General features: G+C 40.8%; 1 pseudogene; it reads right to left on the bottom strand.

The window, feature by feature from the left end:
- Positions 1 to 9,230: 9,230 nt before the first annotated feature.
- LOC126082384 (transcription factor Spi-C-like) lies at positions 9,231 to 10,674 on the bottom strand (annotated as a pseudogene).
- Positions 10,675 to 12,402: the final 1,728 nt, after the last annotated feature.

Below are 12,402 nucleotides of genomic sequence, written 5' to 3'. Positions count from 1 at the left end.
AAAAGAAGTGGATTACTATCATTCCCCAATATTTCTAATGATGTAGTGTAAGCAACTGATAAATGTTGTTGTCAGTGGCCGTTGAGTTGACTCTGACTCATGGCAACCGTACGTATAGCAGATCAAAATGCTGTCCACGCCTGTGCCATTTTCATGATCATTGGTATGTTTGAGTTCATTGCTGCAGCTATTATGTTAATCCATCTCACTGAAGGTTTCCCTTGTTTTTGTTGACCCTCTACTTTGCCAAACATGATGTCCTTTCCTAGTGATTAGTCTTTCCTGGTGATGTGTCTAAAAGTAAGCAAGACGAAGTCTCACCATCCTCGCCTCTAAGGAGCATTCTGTCTGTATTGCTCCTAAGACTGATTTGTTTCTTCTTCTGGTAATCCATGATATAGCCAACATTCTTCAGCAACACTGCAGTTTGAACTTACCAATTTTTGCTGTTTTCCTTTTTCATTATCTAACTACCACATGCATATGAGGCGATTGAAAAGACCGTGGCTTGGGTCAGGTGCACCTTAGTCATCAAAGTAACATCTTTGTTTATTAAGACTTTGAAGAGGTTTTTTGCAGCAATAAGCAATAAGATGTTAAACGAAAAATAAGAACAAGCCCTGATTTTAATATATGTTCCTTTTGAGATCAGAATTTTCTTTTTTTAGATTTTAAATTTTCTTCGAAATCTGTAAACACCATGTTTGAGTGGCATGAATACTCTTCTTGGCAATACAGACACCCAGCTAAAGGTAAACTCAAAAGACTCGTATCTGTCCCAGAAAGAGAAAAAATTCACAGAGCTAGTCTTGGCTAGAGCTAACTTGGTGTCTGTTGTTGCTTTTACTTTGCCCTAGACTTCTCCAAACTCTTCACTGACCAGGTGATATTGTTCCCGATTTACAGGAATTAGAGATTAAACAGCTGGCAACAGAGGTTGCCCAGCCAGCTCCTGGCAGAGCTGATGTGCTTTCTCATGAATGCCTGGCTGCCTGGCTCGCCTCTGTAACAGATGGCTTGTTGCTAAGGACAAAGTTCTTTATTTTCTTTCAAGTTTTCCTTGGGTCGTATAAAGAATGGGGATCCTGGGAGCCCGGTATTTGCCCTCCTCAGTCCTGGAAGACATTCATCAAAGTCTAACGAGAAGAGATCTCAGACTCAGAATCAAGAGAACGGGACACAAATCCTAGCTTTTTCACTGACTAGTGGTGCGATTTATAAAATGAACTTTCTATTCTCGCCAAGCCTTAATGTCCTTTTTTTTAAAAATGAACACAATAAATACGTCTCCTACAGCTTTCACAGGGCAGTTGCAAGAAAAAAAGTGCAATAGTGCATTAAAGTGCATCAAAAATTATCAATGAGAATTATCAATAAAAGGGTTTATTTTTACCCTGCCTTATTTTTCCCACCTTTTTCAAATTCACAAATAAATCTCAAGATTTTCCTAGCCTGTTTATTGTCTTATCTAACTTCTTATACTTCCCTAGCTTCATCTGTCTTGTTTCCCTAAATGTACTATATGCATTACTTTCTTTCCAAACTTTTTTTTGGGTTTACAGAACAAACTAGTTTCTCATCAAATAGTACACATATTGTTCTATGACATTGGTTAATAACCCCATGACATGTCAACACTCTCCCTTCTCAAGCCTGGGTTCCCTATGACCAGCTTTCCTGTTCCCTCCTGCCTTCCAGTCCCTGCCCCAGGGCTGGTGTGCCCCTTTGGCTTGTTTTGTTCCATGGGCCTGTTCAATCTTTGGCTGAAGTATGAACCTCAGGGGTGACCTCATTACTGAGCTGGAAGGGTGTCCACGGGCCATACTCTAACGGTTTCTCCAGTGTCTGTCAGGCCAGCAAGTCTGGTCTTTCTTTTTGAATTAGATAAACTAACTTATTTTTAAATTATTATTATTTTTTCAAATCGATTCCCTTAGAATTAGAGTTTTGCTGATTCTTTTCCTCTGCTATCTCTTCATGTCTACAGTTCCTTTGTATATATTCTCCTCTGACATTGGCCAGTGTTCCCTTTGATATAATACATGGTCCCTCAGCAGTCAACTAGATTTCATCCAAGTGTTTGACTATACCTGTTTGGCCACACTGCTCCCATCTGCCCGGACCAAAGGGAAAAACCCAAGTGCCTGGTTCTCAGGAACAGAAGGAATACTTAGGCACATGGGTGAAGTTATGGAATCCCTGCTGAGTAAGGTTAAAAAAGTGGGAGGGAAGGGGGGGCCTAAAAAGAAGCGGTGACTGAGGAGACCAAAGAAAATGATGCTGTTGTGAATTAGGTGGAAAGTCATGCCACAAACTCTTCAAGGAGGCTGAAGTTTTCTTACGTTTTTCCCTACTTTACCTGTTATCATATCATATTAATAACTTTTCTTAGAAATATAATTTTGTCTCAAAACATATAAAGATTGAGTCGAGATACAAATTTCTCCTCTGACGGGTGACTTGGTATCTTTGGAGGCTAAACTGATGTTAATTCTTCTTTCGTTGCCATTTAGTCTCTACTGTGTCTCCTGTCTTTATTCTGTCTACCCTATTTCCCCTAATTCCTTATTCTTTTTACAATTTTTTTTTTTTTTTTGCCAGAGATATTCTGCCTGTTTATTCTCTTACTCTCTCCTAGGCTGTGCTCTACTTGAAGTCAAGGGCTTTATTTTATGCAGTATTTTTGTTCCCAGCTTGATTTACTAATGTAAGTCCTCAATCCATTGATAAATGAATTTCTCAGTCTTCACTTTGTCTTGTATGGCCTCACCCTTCCCTCACTAGATAACATCTAATACCAGTGAAACAGTCGAGGGATTAACTACTTCTACTTCTAAACTTCAGTGGTTTCAAACCAGGGACTTTAGGGCTTGTGAGATTATGGGAAAAAAAGAAAAGAAAACCAATGTCCTATAAAGCCCTGATGCCATAGTAGTTAAGAGCTCAGCTGCCAACCAAAAGGTCTGCAGTTCAAATCCACCAGCTGCTCCCTGGAAATCCTATGGGGCAGTTTTACTCCGTCCTATCAGTTGGCTATAAGTCGAAATCGACTCGAAGGCAACGAGTAGTGAGAAATCATGGCCACATCTTGTGGCAAATGTCTCCAGAAGCATATACTGAGACAGAGTTTAGAGTGCGAGATGTTTCTTAGGGATCAACATCCATGAAAGTTAGGGGGAGGGAGAACAGTTAGACAAAGATGTTGAGCTATGATTTAAAAAAAAAATGCTGTCTCCCACTTTGAAGAGTGGCATTTGGGGTCTTAAATGCTAGCAAGCAGCCATCTAAGATGCATCAATTGGTTTCAACCCACCTGGATCAAAGGAGAATGAAGAACATCAAGGACACAAGGTGATTATGAGCCCAAGAGACGGAAAGGGCCACATGAACCAAAGACAACATCATCCTGAGGCCAGAAGAACTAGATGGTGCCTGGCTACAACTAATGACTGCCTTGACAGGGAACAAAACAGAAAACCCCTGAGAAAGTAGGAGAGCAGTGGGATGCAGACCCCAAATTCTCCTAAAAAGACCAGACTTAATGGTCTGACTGAGACTAGAAGGACCCCAGTGGTCATGGTCCCCAGACTTTCTGTTGGTCCAGGACAGGAACCATTCCTGAAGCCAACTCTTCAGACAGGGATTAGACTGGACAATGGGTTGGAGAGGGATGCTGGTGAGGAACGAGCTTCTTGGATCGGGTAGACACTTGAGACTATGTTGGCATCTCCTGCCTAGAGGGGAGATGAGAGGGTAGAGGGGGTTAGAAGCTGGCGAAATGGACACAAAAAGAGAGAGTGGAGGGAGAGAGTGGGCTGTCTCATTATGGGGACAGTAATTGGGAGTGTGTAGCAAGGTGTATATGCGTTTTTGTGTGAGAGACTGACTTGATCTGTAAACTTTCATTTAAAGCACAATAAAAATTATATTAAAAAAATGCTGTCATGTTAATTCTGACAACTCATACTGACCCTACAGTACAGAGTAGAATTGCCCCATAGGGTTTCCAAGGCTGTAATTTTTACAGAAGCAGAACATCACATCTTTCTCCCATGGAGTGGTTGATGGGTTCAAACAACTGACCTTTTGGTTAGCAGGGGAACGCTTAACCACTGCACCACCAGGGCTCCTTCAAACTATGATAGGTCCTACAACCTCAGTCAACAGGTGATAGGGTGGGGATGGGGAGCAGATATTGGATGTCAGAGATGTCCCAAGTTGAGTGCAAATGGCTTAATCTTTGTGCTCCTCCCCCTGCCCCCACACTCAGTCACCAGGTATGGGCTGTGACCTTAGGTGAGGGGTCACTCTGCAGCTGAGGCCCATCCTAAAGAAGCTGACAGTTGGAGGCTGTCTGCTGACTACCCTCCCGCCACTAGGTAACAAGCTTTTCTTTGAAGGGGAATCTGCGGCACATTTTCTCATCTACCACTTATCAGAATTTTAGTTATTTCTATAGGCTAAAAAGTACATAAGCTGCAAGTTAGCCTTGAAGATCTTAGTTCTAGAGAGTACGCCACTGAGCTATTTTGAGTCTATAGGAAAGTAACCAAGCTGTTCTCTGTGGTTATTCCCTTTAGAGCTCGCTCTGCCTTCTTCATCCAAAGCTCAGTTGTCCCTTCCTTACAGAGGGTTATAAACAAGTGGTTAAAGCCAAACCTTGTCCTTTTTCCAACTGCTTAAGGCAATTAGTGGATCTGTTGCATCTGTAGTTGGGGGAAAGGCTGACATTACATTGAGCGATAAAATGACCAGCCAAGTAATTTCTGTGATCAGAGCCACTATCCTCATATCTGAGATATTAACGAAGGATCAGGGGTCATGTACCAGCCTGAATGGGTATCTGCAGTTAGCTGTGCTAACAATAAATAAATGACATAACAGTTAATCAAAGAGACTTTGCACTTACTGACAAATCTATGAGAAAGCAGTTAGAAGCCATGGCAATATGGATTCCTCTTCTCTTTTGTCCTCTCCCTGATCATTTGCCCCTCTCTCCACACCATCATCTTGTCTCTTCCCAGTTGTTTAGACACTTCTGATATCTACAAGCTTATTCTCCTTGGGGAAGAAAAAAGGGGGGTGGGAAGAATTGACTGTAATTGATTACATGAACTGTACAGCAAGTCGCATTTGTGAAAATCGGCAGCTATTCCCAGCCGTCTCTGAGGCTTTGTGTGGTTTCCTGGGAAGGACAGGCCCTGGCTGCAATGTTGATTTCTTTTCTCCTGGGGATTCACATATGTACTGACATACCTCACTACGACTCAAGCAGAAATATCACAAAGAGTGATTAAAACCTAACCTGAAAGCATTGCCAGAGCACCTGAACACAGAGGGCATCAAGAGATTTTTTGTTTTCCTAACTTCTTTTTCAGACCTGGGTAAATTACGGCTGGGATTTCAAGAATCATAACGAGGGTGTCCAAATGGCATCTATTTCAGTGTTTGCTTAGGCCCCTAGAAATTGGGAGAAGTTGAGAGCAGTGCTATTTGACTTCTTTAGGTGCAAAATCTTGGTGAGGGAGGTCATCTCGAACAATGTCCTTTAGTCTGAGTTAGAATTTTTGAGGACAGTTTTGATTCATCCTAACTTTAATAACTGAAATCAATACTTGGTGTGTTACTAACAGGTGTAATCCGTAATTTGAGTCTGTACTATAAAGGTTTGATTTTCTGGAGCATATAAGTGTGTGTGTGTGCACAGGTACATAAGAGTGTTGGGGCACGAAGGAGGGAGGTATCACACTTTCCTTGGCATTGTTGTTGTTGTCAGCTGCGATCCAGTTCGTTCTGACTCATAGTGACCCTATGTACAATAGAATGAAATACTGCCTGGTCTTACATCATCCTCAAAATTGTTGCTATGTTTGAGCCCATTGTTGCAGCCACTGTGTCAATCCCTGTCGTGAAGGGTCTTCCTCTTTTTTGCTGACCCTCTACCTTAACAAGTATGATGGATTAAATTGTGTACCTCCCCCCCCCCCGCAAAAATATCTGTCAGCTTGGTTAGGCCATGATTCCCAGTATTGTGCGGTTGTCCTCGATTTTGTGATTGTAATTTTATGTTAAGAGGATTAGGGTGGGATTGTAACACCCTTACTAAGGTCACATCCCTGATCCAATGTAAAGGAAGCTTCCCTGGGGGTGTGGTCTGCACCACCTTTTATCTTAGAAGAAATAAAAGGAAAGGGAAGCAAGCAAAGACTGGGGGACCTCATACCACCAAGAAAGCAGTGCCTTGAGCACAGCATGTCCTTTGGACCCAGGGTTCCTGTGCAGAGAAGCTCCTATCCCAGGGCAAGATTGATGAGAAGGACTTTCCTCCAGAGCCGACAGAGAGAGAAAGCCTTCCCCTAGAGCCGATGCCCTGAATTTGGACTTCTGTTTTAGCAGCACTAGATGACTATCAGGCGGGACTGGTCCCGTCTGATAACATCTTCAAAGTACATGAGACAAAGTCTCACCATCATTGCTTCTAAGGAGCATTCTGGCTGTACTTCTACTGAGACAGACTTGTTGATTCTTCTGACAGTTGCTGGTATATTCTTCACCATAATTCAATTATTCTTTGGTCTTCCTTATTCATTGTCCAGTTTTCGAGCATGCAAGGCAATTGAAAATATCAGGTGCACCTTAGTCCTCAAAGTGACATCTTTGCTTTTCAATGCTTTTGCAGCAGATTTGCCCAACATAATATGTGATTTGATTCCTTGACAGCTGCTTCTGTGGGCACTGATTGCGGATCCAAGTAAAATGAAATCCTTGACAACTTCAATTTTTTCTCCTTTTATCATGACGTTGCTTATTGGTCCAGTTGCAAGGATTTTGTTTTCTTTAGGTTGAGGTATAATCCATACTGAAGGCTGTGGTCTTTGATCTTCATCTGTAAGTGCTTCAAACCCTTTTCACTTTCAGCAAGCAAGGTTGTTTCATCTGCACAATGCAGGCTGTTAATGAGTCTTCCTCCAATCTTCTTCATACAGTCCAGCTTCTTGGATTATTTGCTTAGCATACAGATTGAATAAGTATGGTGAAAGGATAGAATCCTGACACATGCCTTTCCAGATTTTAAATTAAGCAGTATCCCCTTGTTCTGTTCGAATGACTGACTCTTGGTCTATCTATAGGTTTCTCATGAGCACAATGGAGTGTTCTGGAATTCCCATTCTTCACAATGTTATCAACCACACCGTTGAATGCCTTTGCATAGTCAATAAAACACAGGTAAACTTCTTTCTGACATTCTCTGCTTTCCGTCAAGACCCATCTGACATCATCTATGACATCTCTCATCTACATTCTCTTCTGAATCCGGCTTGAATTTCTGACAGTTCCCTGTTAATGTACTGCTGCAACCACTTTTGAATGATCTTCAGCAAAATTTTGCTTGCATGTGATATTAATGATATTGTTCAATAATTTCCACATTCTGTTGTATCATCTTTCTTTAGAAAAGGCACAAATATGGATCTCTTCCAGTCAGTTGGCCAGGTAGCTGTCTTCCAAATTTCTTGGCATAGATGACTGAGCACTGGCAGTGTTGCATCTCTTTGTTGAAACATCTCAATTGATATTGTCAATTCCTGGAGCCTTGTTTTTTGCCAACACCTTCAGTGCAGCTTGGACTTCATCATTCAGTGCTATTGGTTCTTGATCATATGCTACCTCCTGAAATGGCTGAATGCTGTTTGGTACAGTGACTCCGTGTATTCCTTCCATCTTCTTTTGATGCTTTCTGTGCTATTTAATATTTTTCCTGTAGAATCCTTCAATACTGCAACTCGAGGCTTGAATTTTTTCTTCAGTTCTTTCAGCTTAAGAAATCCTGAGCGTGTTCCTCCCTTTTGGTTTTCTAACTCCAGTTCTTTGCACACTTCATCATAATACTTTGGTCTTCCTGAGCTGCCTTTCGAAATCTGTTCTCTCTTTTACTGCATCATTTCTTCCATTTATTTTTGGTTATTCTACAGTCAAGAGCAAGTTTCAGAGTATCTTCTGACATTAATTTTGGTCTTTTCTTTCTTTCCTGTCTTTTTAATGACCTTTTGCTTCCTTTGTATATGATTTGCTTGATGTCATCCCAGAACCCATCTGGTCTTTGGTCGTTAGTGTTCAGTATGTCAAATCTATTCTCGAGATTGTCTCTAAATTCACATGGGATATTCTCAAGGTTGTACTTGAACTCTCGTGGAGTTTTTTAATTTTCCTGTTCTTCAACTCGAACTTGCGTATGAGTAAATGAAGGTCTGTTCTGCAGTTAGCTCCTGGCCTTGTTCTGACTGATTATATTAAGCTTTTGCATTGTCTCTTTCCACAAACGTGGTCTATTTGTTTCTTGCATATTCCATCCAGCGAGGCCCACATGTGTAAAAAAGGAAAAAACGAAACAAAACAAACAAACCCATTGCCGTGGAGTTGATTCTGACTCATAGCAACCCTATAGCCGCCATTTATGTTGCTGAAAAAAAGGTATTTACAATGAATAAGTCGTTGGTCTTGCAAAAATCTATCATGTGATCTCTGGCCTCCTCTCTATCACCAAGGCCATATTTTCCAACTACCAATTCTTCTTCTTTGTTTCCAACTTTTTTTTAATCCACGCAAGTTTTTATTGGTATATATTTTTAAATTTGTCCATTACTTTTTCTTTTTAATTGCCTTTTGTTTCTAAATTGTAGCAAAAAATATGTATAGCAAAACATTTGCCAATTCAACACTTTTTACATATGCAATTCAGTGGCACTAATTATGTTCATCATATTGTATAACCATCACTACTATCCTCTATGGGAGTTTTTAAAGCCGTGAACTAATGTTGATAAGAATTGTATCTTGAATGATGAAAATGTGTATGTAATACGCAATTATTTTTGTTTTGTCATTAAAGCCATCAGATATATGTTGGAGTAATTTTTCACCTGAGTGTATGACAGAAAATCCCTAAATCAATCTATAAATCAAATCATCTTTATTGACATTGTTAGTCTAGAAGAAAGTAGTAGCATAGAGAGCAGTCATAAGCAAGGATGGTTAGTCTATACTTCTAAATGGGAGGAGGTCATTTTAAAGTTGTTCACTGGCAGAATTTTCCACCAATGTTAGTAAAGATGGTATGCTAATTTAGAAAAGACAGCAACAAGTTAAGCAATTTTTTTTTTTCCACTCTTCAATATCTGTGTAAGAGAAAAATCCTGAAGCTGATAGAGGTTTCTGATGCCAGGAAACCATTAAACGTGAGGATATATTTTGCAATCAGAGTGATTTAGCTCATGGTAATTGGCACATGTATGATTATAACTTGCATTCCAGTTACTTAACCAAAAATGTTCTTTTCTTTTTTTTTAATAATTTTTATTGAGCTTTAAGTGAATGTTTACAAATCAAGTCAGTCTGTCACATATAAGCTTATATACACCTTACTCCATACTCCCACTTACTCTCCCCCTAATGAGTCAGCCCTTCCAGTCTCTTCTTTCATGACAATTTTGCCAGTTTCTAACCCTCTCTACCCTCCTATCTCCCCTCCAGACAGGAGATGCCAACACAGTCTCAAGTGTCCACCTGATACAAGTAGCTCACTCTTCATCAGCATCTCTCTCTAACCCATTGTCCAGTCCCTTTCATGTCTGATGAGTTGTCTTCAGGAATGGTTCCTGTCCTGGGCCAACAGAAGGTTTGGGGACCATGACCGCCACCGGGATTCCTCTAGTCTCAGTCAGACCATTAAGTCTGATCTTTTTATGAGAATTTGGGGTCTGCATCCCACTGATCTGCTCCCTCAGGGGTTCTCCGTTTTGCTCCCTGTCAGGGCAGTCATCGGTTGTGGCCGGGCACCATCTAGTTCTTCTGGTCTCAGGATGATATAAGTCTCTGGTTCATGTGGCCCTTTCTGTCTCTTGGGCTCATAGTTGTCGTGTGACCTTGGTGTTCTTCATTCTCCTTTGATCCAGGTGGGTTGAGACCCATTGATGCATCTTAGATGGCCGCTTGTTAGCATTTAAGACCCCAGATGCCACATTTCAAAGTGGGATGCAGAATGTTTTCGTAATAGTTTTATTTTGCCAATTGACTTAGAAGTCCCCTTAAGCCATACTCCCCAAACCCAGAAACATTCTTGATCAGGTTGGATGTACTATGAGTAGAAGATATCTTTTCCCAAGAAATAAGATGGAGAGTCTTTGGAGAATGACCTTACTGAACTGGTAAGTTAGCCTTCTTGAGATTTTGGTGATATTCTCAGTTCTTCCATAATTCTTTTTTTTTGGTTCCTCAGTGCTCTGGCCATTTTCTGGTAAGTCATGGTCTTCTAGTTGTCTTTTCTTTTTCCCAAAATTCCGCAAGTCTTCCTTTGTTTTTTGATACAAACTGAAAGATACCTTTGGTTTTATCTACCCACTGAATACAAGATGCCATCTCAAGGTTACACAGGCATTCATGAAGGTATTCAAACCTTCTTCCTGTCATTACAGTTCTCCAGTTATAGACTGGTTCCTCTGTAGACAACATTCAATAGCAGTTGGAGTTTCCTCTGACATGAGGGCAATGGTTGATGAAAGCCAGGTAATTTTTGTAATCTGGGGAGTACTGAAGATTGCCAATTGAATGTTGCCTCAGTACCTTAAAGGCATCTTCAAATGTTTGACCCAGTTTGTCTTGTTCAATAAAAGTCATGCTTCATTAATAAATTGAGAATGCTGTCCATCAAAGTCCCACCTAGCATCCACATGTACCAGGTAGAAATAATCTTCCCCCTCTCTGAAACCACATCCACATCTCCTGTTTCCAACTTTTGCATTCCTATCACCGGTAATTATTAATGCATCTTGATTGTATGTTCAATCAATTTCAGACTGCAGAAGTTGGTAAAAATCTTTAATTTCCTCACCCTTGGCATTAATGGATGGTACAGAAATTTGAATAATAGTCACATTAACTGGTCTTCCTTGTAGGAGCATTGGATATTATCTTGTCACTGACAGCGCTGTACTTCAGGATAGATCTTGAAATATTCTTTTTGATGATGAATGTGACACCATTCCTCTTCAATATGTCATTCCCAGCATAGTAGATCATATGATTGTCTGATTCAAAATGGCCAGTACTAGTTCATTTCAGCTCACTAATGCCTAGGATATTGATTTTTATGAGTTCCATTTCATTTCTGATGACTTCCAATTTTTCTAGATTCATACTTCGTACATTCTATGTTCCAATTATTAATGGATGTTTGCATCTGTCTCTTCTCACATTTTGAGTCGTGCCACATCACCAAATGGAGGTCCTGAAAACTTTACTCCATCCATGTCATTAAGGTCAACTCTACTTTGAGGAGGCAGCTCTTCCCCAGTCATATTTTGAGTGCCTTCCAATCTGGGGCGTTCATCTTCCAGCACTATATCAGACAATGTTCTGCTGCTATTCATAAGGTTTTCACTGGCCAAATTTTTCAGAAGTAGACCGTGAGGTTCCTCTTCATAGTCTGGAAGCTCCACTGAAACCTGCCTACCATAAGTGACCCTGCTGGCATTTGAAATACCAGTGGCATAGCTTCCGATATCACAGCAACACACAAGCCACCACAGTACGACAAATTGAGAGACACGTGGTGGTTACTTGGCATAGCCACCACCAAGTGTCGCTCAGAATAAATACTGTACTAGAGGGAGATTTTCTCCCCAGGCTTGCAGGCATAGTTAAACTCATAGAATGGGATTAAAATGTTAATGTTGACTGACCATTTACTATTTGTCATCCCTCAGTTCAGAAAGCACTATAAGCACACATGTTGTTTTTAGGTGCCATTGAGTCAGTTCCAACTCACAGTGACCCCATGTGACAGAGTAGAACTGCCCCATAGGGTTTTCTAGGCTGTAATCTTTATGGAAGCAGATTGCCAGGTCTTTCTCCCATAGAACTGCTGGGTGAGTTCAAGCTGCCAACCTTTTGGTCAGCATCCAAGCACTTAACCATTGCACCCTCATAACCAGAGCTCCTTCATAAGCACACATGCAGTATTTAATTAAATCCTTACCATAACCCTAGACACTACTACTCTCTCACTTATACGAAGGAAATTTAATCAACTTGCCTAGGGTTACTCAAGTAACAAGTGGCAGAGCCAAGACTGAGATCACCTATTTGTGACTTCAGAGCCAATGGTCACCCAGCCAGTAAATGGCAGAGATGGAGTTTGAACTCAGGTCTTCGACTCCAAGCTCCTATTTTCAATCTGCTTGTACAGCCATGATATTTAGGAAACAGCCTAAGAAAAGCTGTATCTGCAGAAGGTGCATAAAGGCTGAACTCACCACCAAATACACACTTAAACCTACAAGACAACACAAAACAAACACAAACCAGATTAGTTAAATGTCCTCTGCCTAATTCATAATTACTCAA

This window comes from Elephas maximus, chromosome 9, assembly GCF_024166365.1.
Source record: "Elephas maximus indicus isolate mEleMax1 chromosome 9, mEleMax1 primary haplotype, whole genome shotgun sequence".
In the NCBI taxonomy this organism is placed as follows: Eukaryota; Metazoa; Chordata; class Mammalia; order Proboscidea; family Elephantidae; genus Elephas; species Elephas maximus.
The sequence above is the reverse complement of the archived record's forward strand: the minus strand, read 5'-3'. Positions and strand labels throughout refer to the sequence as shown.